Below are 10,190 nucleotides of genomic sequence, written 5' to 3'. Positions count from 1 at the left end.
TACCGTGTGGATATCACTATTTTAGAAGCCTACTAGTAGCAGCAGTTAGACTCATATAAGTTCCTAAGCCTTTAAAACCTAGGACTGCAATTTGGAACCTGAACCCGTGTAATTGTCTATGGTATGACTGTGGATGTGGAAGTTCTGCATCTTTAAAAAATTCTCTCTGCCTCTCCACTCAAAGTCTCCTAGTCTCCTTCCTTCAGCAACACCAGCGTGAAATGAGAAGGGAAATGTGCAGAGAAATCTACGACACTCTTATGCTCATTACTTCCACCACTGATACCTGGCACTGACTAAAACCAATTCTGTCTCCCTATTTTCCATGTTTCTAATTTCTTGCAAACCATCACAGATATTGCAGACTTTAGTAGGCAAATTGCATACCATGCTAATGAACATAGCAAATCAGTTGAATAAGCAGGAGCTTGATGTGCAAGAATAAGCACTGTGATAACACTGTTGCATGCAAGTTGCTTTGATTGGTATTGTAAATGAGGCCTTTCTTCTGGGGGTTCCACGTGCTTTGAGGTTGACGTGAACATGAACCTGTCCTCTGGGTCACACCACCAGCATCACACCACCAGCATTACTAATACTAGTAATGCTAGAGGTGATGTTTTTGGTAAACAGGCGGGGTTAAGTTTGCCGAGTTCCTTTTACTTTTTTTAACCTTTCCTTAAAAGCATGCCTGTGTTGGATTAACAGTGAAAGTAGTGTGGACTTGTTTATGTTTGTTAGTACTGGGCTGTTAAGTATCGGTGAGGTTTTCGGTCTGATTTAGGCTTGGGCCTTGGGCCTAGTGCCCTGGACTGAGGCTAGGGCTGAAGCTAGGCCTGGGGCAAGGATTTGGAGGAGAGAAATTGGAGAATGGCTTCCGGCTGCCCTTGAACGCTTAAAATTTAGGAAGGGACACAGAACATTTGTACAATCTTATAAGCATTATCTTATAATGAAAATCAAATAATGCAATAGCGCAGAGTACCTTGAACAGTGCCAGAGTCTGTGTGGGAGTAGAGAGAAGCTTTGGGGATGTGGCTGGAAGATATCACAAGGCACAGGGTTCTCCATGGTAACTTTTCAACTGTGATTGGCAAACTGTCCTCAGCTCACTATCTCGAGGCTCCATGGAGCAAGATCATGTTCCCAGATGCTCTCTTTTGGAGTCTAGCCGGATGTGGCCACTAGCTTTGCTCGGAATTAGCTCAAAACTTGATGTCCTGTCTGAGATCCTTTGACTTAGTGACATTTCCCGTAACGGAGCACTCCATGTCTATACAGTCATGTGCAACCCACTGACAGTAAGTCCAGGGGGAGTCTGCTGGTTCTGGTGTTTACCCTAACAGGCTTGGAAAACAGCATGTCTCTTCCTGGCATATCTTCTCTTTACTGGTTTTCATCTTTCCAGTCTCTTGTCTTGGAGAAGATAATATAATTGTTAATGCTTCACATCATTTCTCAGCAGAGTAATTGTTTTGTTTCCAATGCCTTTAAAGAATACCTTAGATTGCCATGAAATAGTGTGATCTGAGACAAGTTGTCTATCACATCCGTGGATGTGTGCAAGGGCAAGCTGGGTGAGTCAGATGCCTACCGTCACCCAACGAATCACCTGGAAACCTTATTTGGAACTGTCCAGTGGCAGGCTTAAATATATTTACTTGGCATCACTTGGTTCTTCTGACTTTAGCTTGCTCATTTCAGAAAGAAGGAGAGGGTGGTGCTGGGTGCTGCCAGCTGTCTTTGTCTGCTCTGGGGAGTGCATGGACCTGGAAGTGTTGATCTGTTATGGTACATTTGCACAGTGCAAAGTTCAGAGTGGTCACAGAGCTTGATGGTATCTGAAGGATTCTGCAGCCTCCAAGTCAGAAGCAGCCCTCTTAAGTCTTGCATTAAATAAGGCCCCACTTTATAAGGAGGAAAGTGAGGTGAAGCTGAAAATACACAGATTTAGTTAACTTACCCAGTGTCCCATCACTAGAGTGTATCAGTACAGTAAAAACACCTATCCTGTCCCCATGTGAGTTGTTGATCTAACTTGGTGACTTTTTGGAAGTCTTCCTTCAGTGCAGATTTATTTCAAAGAGCTCATCTCAGGCCTGCTATCCTTAAGGAGAATGTGTGGGGTGTGGAGGCTGCTTAAATCACCACCGAAAACGTTTGAGGACTAAGGGAGTAGTTTTGACTCACTATTCACCTTTCTCCTTCTTTGAAGAATACACAGATTTCACTAAATTCACCCACACATCCACAACCCCTTCAATGCATTTATCATATCGAGATTTCATTTTTATCTGCTGGCATAACTCAATGTAGGCCCATATTTAACTATCCTTATTGTGTTTTTCTAATTATACATTTTTTCTTTGCCTCCAAACTGTCTCTTTAGGGATATGGCTTAGCTGTTTCTTTATGTTTTAAGGTTACACTGGGAATTTATTTTTTTTCCTCTTCATGGCATCCATAAAGCTAAACTATATTCAGTACCAAATACAAATATATAGCTTTGTTGTTCCTTCACTAAGATTTTCACCCTTGCACTAATATAGTTTGATTAGGACAAGTTCAGCGTTGTGACAGTCTTTTTCACATATCTCTCTGGGACCTAGTTTTGATCTCTATAAAACAGGGATAGTTATGAAGCAGATGGGTCCAACCACCTCAAGGCTGTTGCGAGGACAAAAGAAGTTAATATATGAATGTGCTCCCAAAGACCTTACATGGGTCCTTTGAGTAGGGGCATTGACCCTTCTCTTTTGGTCCCTGCCTTCTGCCCTCACCCAGTCTCTCCTCTCATACTTCAGTCTCAGATGCATCATCGTGCCTCTGAAATGTTTCATTGCCACACTGCATGTATTAGTTTGTTATTATTTACTTATCTATATTCTACACCAGACTCTAATAAATCTGAGATCTTCGTTTGGTTTCTCTGTATTCCCATTCCTGGAGCAAGTGGATTCCCAATTAATTCTTAAATATTTGTTGAATAATTGAGTTATTGTTACCACCTATAACTATGTGAAATAAAACCAAATATTTTTTCCATATTTATTAGGTCTGAGATAAACTATGTCTTGTTTTACATAAAAATCACAAGAGTCTCATGAGGTTGATGTTATTAATATCTCTGTATTATAGTTGAGAAATTGGAGGCAATTTGCCTAAGGACAAAAAGCAAGTAATACTGGCGAAGGTGGGGTTTGAACTCAGGAAGTGTGACTTCAGAGCCTTCATGCTTAAATAGCATACTGAGACATTTCTTGGGAGCAACAGTGGGATTTGCAGTTATCCCAGCTGCCGGCTTATCTGTGCTTCAGCCAGCTGAAGTCAAGGGATCAGGGAATCTTAGTTGAAGTCCTCAGGTGTGATGACTTAGCTGAATGCTCCACACATGTGACTACTTCAGCCATTGGAATTAGGGGACCACTGAGCAGATTCCAGAACCTGTTCTCAGTGGTGCATATCAGGCAGGTCTTAGTCTATGTCCAGATGTGCTCCTTTCTGAGTGAAGTTTGTATTTTTTTCCTCTAGAATTTCTATTAGTTGAATAATATCAGATTGCTAGAGATCTTTTTATTTGCTTTTGTTTATTTTAGTTCTATCTGCCTGAAGACATACTACTCTTTGGTCTTTCCTCAGGATGGGCCCTCTGTAGCAGACATGTCTGCAACACCAAAGTACTTGTTTCCTCCTGCCTTCTCCTCCCTACATCCAAGGCCTTTTTATTGTAATATAAACAAAACTGTTATTTTAAAACCACTGACTCTGAGATGTGTCATCTTAATTTTCATCTTGACTTTCTTCCCTGCAGTCCTTCTATGAGCTAGAATTAAAAATTAGATATGTTTTAGAAATATGTTTGGAATCAGAAATAAGGTGTTGTCTTCCTTGTACTTTGAGCATTCCTCAGCCTTCTTTCCTCTCTCTCATCTGTTTTCTGACTTTGTAAATTGTTGTGTTGTAGTGGGTGCTCTATGAGGTAGTCTAACTTGTGATAAGGATGTGATGTGTAGTTGGAATGGCAGGTTCTGCAATGAGGTCACTGAATCCAGGACAGGTAAACAACATGTTATTTGTCTAACTTCGAAAAATCCTTACAAATGCTCTATTTTTCTTGCCAGAGTTGATCCTTTTTACCACATTTTCTTATTTATCAGGATGGGCAGGCTCACTTGAGGGAGAAATGCTATCCTGGTTAAATGTACAGGTAGACAACTTTTTCAGAGCCTCAGAGGGCAAAAGAATGCTTGATCTGGATGTGTATCTTTACCTTAGAAACATGTTCCACTGTGGCCAGAAATCTAGAAATCTATTTTTTTTTTATTGGAAGCTATTCAACTTTTTGAAAAAGTGATGTACAGACCCTTGAGCATTCCTTGCTGCCTCAACCCTCTCCCTGAATGTGGAGAGCTTGGAGACTATCTACCTTGTATCTAGGAATTTGGGAAGGATAGGCAATATTGCTCTCACCAAAACATAATTGACCCACTCCTGCCTCTGAGGCTTTGTTAATTGAATTATCATCCTGCAACATTTACTCCTATTTTTTTCTGACTGCATATCCTATTATTTAAGCTCAGTTAAGGTGTTGCCTGCTCTCAGAAGCCTTACCTGACAAAGAAAGTCAACAGTCCTCTGTATTCTGATAGTCCTTGCTGTCTCTAGCAATCATCTAGCATATGCTGTTAATTAGTTTTCCTCATGCTTAATATTTTCCACTAGATTGTAAGCTCTTCAAGGCCAATGGCTCTGCCCTTTTCAATCTTTGTATGACCAGAGGCTTTCTAGCACAGAGATTTGTTTACAGTAGGTGTGAAATAAATGTGTGATATTGGCTGATTTATGAGCATGCCCTCTAATACAAGACATATGGGGTTCATTGGCTTGGTGCTTGAGTGTCACCACCCCCACACCTCCACCCTTTTCTCCAAGTTATCCTCTTGGCCTGGCCCAGCTGAAGCTGTGGAAAGTAGATAAATCATCCAGCTCCTAGGTCAGACAGCTCAGAGACAAATGAACACAGCAGGTCGTTGCCACTATAATGATGCAGTGGCTGTTCTGTTTGCCAGTTTCTGGACAACAATAGATTGCCTCCCTTCTCTTAACTTTAATTCCATTTCTCATAAGGCTGAAATTGCAGTTGCTATTTTCCAACTTCTTTTCCCCCTACCTTGCCCTAGTTCATGTCAGTGTTACCTTAACTAACATTTTTATGGCTTGAAAATCAATTCAGCACCAGATATAAAGACATTCTCTGTCTCAAGCCTTTGTTCTCAGCACTAGCCTCAGCACCCTCCATTGGCCCAGTGCTGTAGCTTCGAACCTGCTTCAGGGTCCCTAGTCTCTGATTCCTTTTTTGTTTGAACTTTTGTCAGATCTGTGTTGATGTTTATGAGATAGACATTCTCTTGTTCTCCTTTCATTGATTTATTTTCAGATAACGGAATCTTTGGAATTATGAAATTGAAAAGATATTGGTTTGAACAATCCTTGTTAATCATAAGCCTCACTTATTTTACCCTTTTCAACTTAATGATCTTGGAATACAGAAAAGAGATTTAGGGCTTAAAGCAGAGGGCTTGGAAAAGATTTCACTGGTTCTCAATGGCCAGGCTCAGAGAAGTGTTTAAAATCCTTTACCATCGAGATTCAGATTATTTTGTCAGTTCTTTCTCTAGGCCAGCTAGTCTGGTCTTTAAATTCAGCACCACGGATAGAGGAGATTAGAGGCGGGGATGCGTTAGGCAAAACCCTGCCTGGGGAAGTTTTAGTAGTGCACAAAATGATTACTTTTATTCTCAGGAATGGCCTTTTGAGTTGAGAAGCCCTATACAGGACACCTTTGCTGCCCTAAATGAACACCTGAGCTGAAGTAAGTTTTACTAAAAAGCATTTACATCGAAATGAAAATATTAAGATTTGAATTCCAGTCTTTATATGTACTAGGTACATGACTTTGTGCCTGGTACACTTTCTGAGAACCAACTTCTGCCGTACAGATATGTTTGGGAAACTACTACCCTGAGAAGATGTAGAATGTACTTCTAAGTTGGGTTTGCATTCTGGCTCTATTCCTTACTTTGGGATCTTGGACAAGTTACTTAAATTTTCTATGGCTGTTTTCTCATCTCTTAAGAAGGGGAAAAGGTACTTTATTCATAATGTTGATGGGAGTCTTAAGCGAGATATTATATGAAAAATTCTTAGAAGTGTATATGGCATATAGTAAGTGCTACATTATTATCACTATAATTATTTAACAAAATTACTGTAAAAATTACATGAGATAATATGTGTAGAAAGTTGGACAGGGACTAGCCATGCAATAATTCTGGTTATACTTTCTTTTTTCCTCATTGATGTTTGAAATCACTCTATTCCTTTGCATTAAGCATTGACCTCAAAGACTTATAGCACCCTTGGAAGAGGATTTATTTTCTTGTACACCTGTGTATGTTTGAATTAGTTCATCACTTACTGTGGGACAGAAAAATGTAAAAGTTCTGGGTGCTAGAGCTAGGGAGAGTGGGCCAGGAAAGAAAGGATAAAAGCTTGCCATACTATTTTCTGGTTTGTTGAAGGGGTGAGTGTAATTTAGAGAATTAAATGTAGGAGTCCTCTTCATAATCCTATGCAAAAGGCTCACCATCCACACATCATAGCTGCAGGCTTGTTGTGATTTGCTGTATGAGACTCTGGAATCTTATTGAGAATGGAAAAGAACTCAAATAATATGCATTGAAATCCGGAAGCTCAGCCCAATGGTCTTGGAAATTGTGCCTCTGAACTGGGATCTGTTTGCTTCATTCATTTATATATTCACATATTGTACATTAATTCATTTATACTCAGTAAGCATTTATTGATAATTTACTGTATCTAGGCATAATGTTAAGGATTATAGCAGAGAAATATTTAGACTAAAGGCTGCCATCAGGCATTAGGGAATGCACAACATACATGAAAATCATTAATTAAGTGAATCCATAAATATTAAGTATTTAATATTGTATCTGGCAAATAATTGGGATTCAATATTTGCTAGATGAGTTTGCTGTAAGTTTTTATTATTTATACTATCAAGTTTGATGAGTTACTGTCTACATATGGGGTTTAAAGGAGGAGTGAGATATTGCTCTGTTGGGGACTGAAAGGAGATATCTTCAGAAAGGAGGTCACATTTGAGATGGGCCTTGAGGCAGGGGTATAACTTGGTCATGGACAAATGGAAAAGAAGTAGGTCTCTAGCTGAAAGGTATGGTGTGAACCACAAGGCAGTAGGAAATCATAGGGGATTGATCATGAAAAAATACTAAGTACTTTGAAGTGGAAGAAACATTATGTACAAGTATTGAGAGATGAAACTGGGAAGGTAGGTTAGAGATTTATCTTGGTAGCTTTGAGTGCCAGGCTGCAGACTTTGGGCCTTGTGGTGTGAATGAAGCGGTATCATTCAAAGTTTTATTTATTTATGTATTGATTACTCCAGATGAATAATCAGGTCTTGATCTGTTTTTATAATAAAAAAATAATTGACAGCAGTCAACAGTAACACCATAGTTGCTATTCTTTTTAATGAAATTATCCTGTGAGAATTCCAGGTATACAAAATGAACCCACCTGGTCACCCAAATTTTGGATAATAATCTCTTGATTTGTGATTTTCTATTTACAGATTCAGCCATGTCTTCCTAGGACCCAGCAACCAAACCTGGACCAAAGGTCTCGGATCCTCAGCAGTGGGGGTGCATCTGGTGATTGTATTCATGCTAAATTTGTGCCAAGAGACACCAGTACTCGTGGGAGAATTAATATTTCACTTCTGTTTAGGTTTCTCATCTGTGAGCTGCTATCACTGAATACATAAAGAAATTGAGCCTGTATGATTTCAGTCTTCACCTTCTGATGCTGATGAAACAGGATTCTATGCAGGTGAGTGGTCTGAGGAGCAATGAGGTTAAGGGAAGTTCTGAGGAATATGAGGGGATCCTTTACCCCATTTCCTGTTTTCCCTCCTCTTTCCTCTTTCTCTTCTCATCTTTCCTCTCCCCTCCTCTTGCTTCCCCTCCCCTCCCCTCCCCTCTCTTCTCCTCTCCTCTCCTCTGCCTTTCTGTGTTAGTCAGGGTTCTCTAGAGGGACAGAACTAATAAGATAGATGTATATATTAAAAGGAGTTTATTAAGGAGTATTGACTCACAGGATCACAAAGTGAAGTCCCACAATAGGCTGTCTGCAAGCTGAGGAGCAAGGAAGCCAGTTCAAGTCTCAAAAGTAGGGAAGCTAATGGTGCAAATTTCAGTTTGTGGCCAAAGGCCTGAGAGCCCCTGGCAAACCACCGGTATAAGTCCAAGAATCCAAAAGCTGAAGAACTTGGAGTCTGAAGTTATAGGGCTGGAAGCATTCAGCCTGGGAGAAAGATGAAGCCCAGAAAACTCAGCTCTTCCATCTTCTCCTGCATGCTTTATTGTGGCCACACTGGCAGCTGATTAGATGATGCCCACTCAGATTGAGGGTGGGTCTGCCTCTCCCAGTCCACTGACTCAAATGTTAATCTCCTTTGGCAACACCCTCACAGACACACCCAAGAACAATACTTTGATTCCTATAATCCAATCAAGTTGACACTCAGTATTGACCATTATGTCTCCCCTCCTCTCTCCTCCCCTTCTTTCCCCTCCCCTTCTTTCCCCTCCCCTCTCCTCCCTCTCTCAACATGCATATGCACGTGTACACAAGACGCATATAGGCACATCATGTGGAGCCTCAGGCAAGATTATATGAAAGTCAGCTTCAACTTTGATATGGTTTGGCTCTGTGTCCCCACCCAAATCTCATCTTGTAACTCCCATAATTACCACATGTTGTGGGAGAAACCCAGAGGGAGATAATTGAATCATGGGGGCAGGTCTTTCCTATGCTATTCTCGTGATAGTAAATAGACTCATGAGATCTGATAGTTTTAAAAACTGGTTTCCCTTCACAAGCTCTCTCTTTGCCTGCTGCCATCCATGTAAGATGTGACTTGCTCCTCCTTGCCTTCTGCCTTGATTGTGAGGCCTCCCTAATCATGTGGAACTGTAAGGCCATTAAACCCCTCTCTTTTGTAAATTGTCCAGTCTTGGGCGTCTTTATCAGCAGTGTGAAAATGGACTAATACAGTAAATTGGTACCAGGAGCGGAGTGCTACTGAAAAAGTACCCCAAAATGTGGAAGTGAGATTGGAACTGGGTAACAGGCAGAGGCTGAAACAGTTTGGAGAGCTCAGAAGAAGGCGGGAAAATGTGGAAAAGTTTTGAACTTCCTAGAGACTTTGTTGAATGGCTTTGACCAAAATGCTGATAATGATGTGGACAATAAAGTTCAGGCTGAGGTGGTCTCAGATGGAGATGAGGAACTTGTTGAAAACTGGAGCTCTTTGTTGTGTTTTAGCAAAGGGACTGACAGCATTTTGCCCCTGCCCTAGAGATTTGTGGAACTTTGAACTTGAGAGAGATGATTTAAGGTATCTGGTGGAAGAAATTTCTAGGCAGCAAAGCATTCGAAAGGTGACTTGGGTGCTATTAAAGGCATTCAGTTTTAAAAGGGAAACAGAGCATAAAAGTTTAGAAAATTTGCAGCATGACAATGCAATAAAAAAGAAAATCACATTTTCTGAGGAGAAATTGAAGCCAGCTGCAGAAATTTGCATAAGTAATGAGACCCAAATGTTAATCATCAAAACAATGGGAAAAATGTCTCCAGGGCATGTCAGAGACCTTTGTGGCAGTCCTTCCCATCACAGACCTGTGGCCTAGGGGGGAAAAAATGGTTTTGTGGGCTGGTCCCTGGGTCCCTCTGCTATGTCCAGTCTAGGGACTTTGTGCCCTGTATCTCAGCTGCTCTAGCTGTGACTAAAAGGGGCCAAAGTACAGCTTGGGCTGTGACTTCAGAGTGTAAGCCCCAATCCTTGGCAGCTTCCACGTGGTGTTGAACCCACAGGTGCTCAGAAGTCAAGAATTGAGGTTTGGGAACTTCCACCCAGATTTCAGAGGATGTATGGAAATGCTTGGACGCTCAGGCAGAAGTTTGCCACAGGGGTGGGACCCTCATGGAGAACTTCTGCTAGGGCAGTGGAGTCAGAACCCCCACACAGAGTCCCTACTGGGGCAATGCCTAGTAGAGCTATGAGAAGAGAGCCATTACTGTCCTCC

General features: G+C 41.1%; 1 long non-coding RNA gene across 1 annotated transcript; it reads left to right on the top strand.

Moving 5' to 3' along the window:
- The first annotated feature begins 752 nt into the window (after positions 1-752).
- Positions 753-7,942, top strand: LOC110741036. The gene is made up of 3 exons (XR_002516561.2): positions 753-5,872; positions 7,676-7,722; positions 7,831-7,942. It is a non-coding gene; the product is annotated as an uncharacterized LOC110741036 (long non-coding RNA).
- Positions 7,943-10,190: the final 2,248 nt, after the last annotated feature.

This window comes from Papio anubis, chromosome 14, assembly GCF_008728515.1.
Source record: "Papio anubis isolate 15944 chromosome 14, Panubis1.0, whole genome shotgun sequence".
Classification (NCBI taxonomy): domain Eukaryota; kingdom Metazoa; phylum Chordata; class Mammalia; order Primates; family Cercopithecidae; genus Papio; species Papio anubis.
This window is presented reverse-complemented; position numbering and strand designations above follow the sequence as displayed.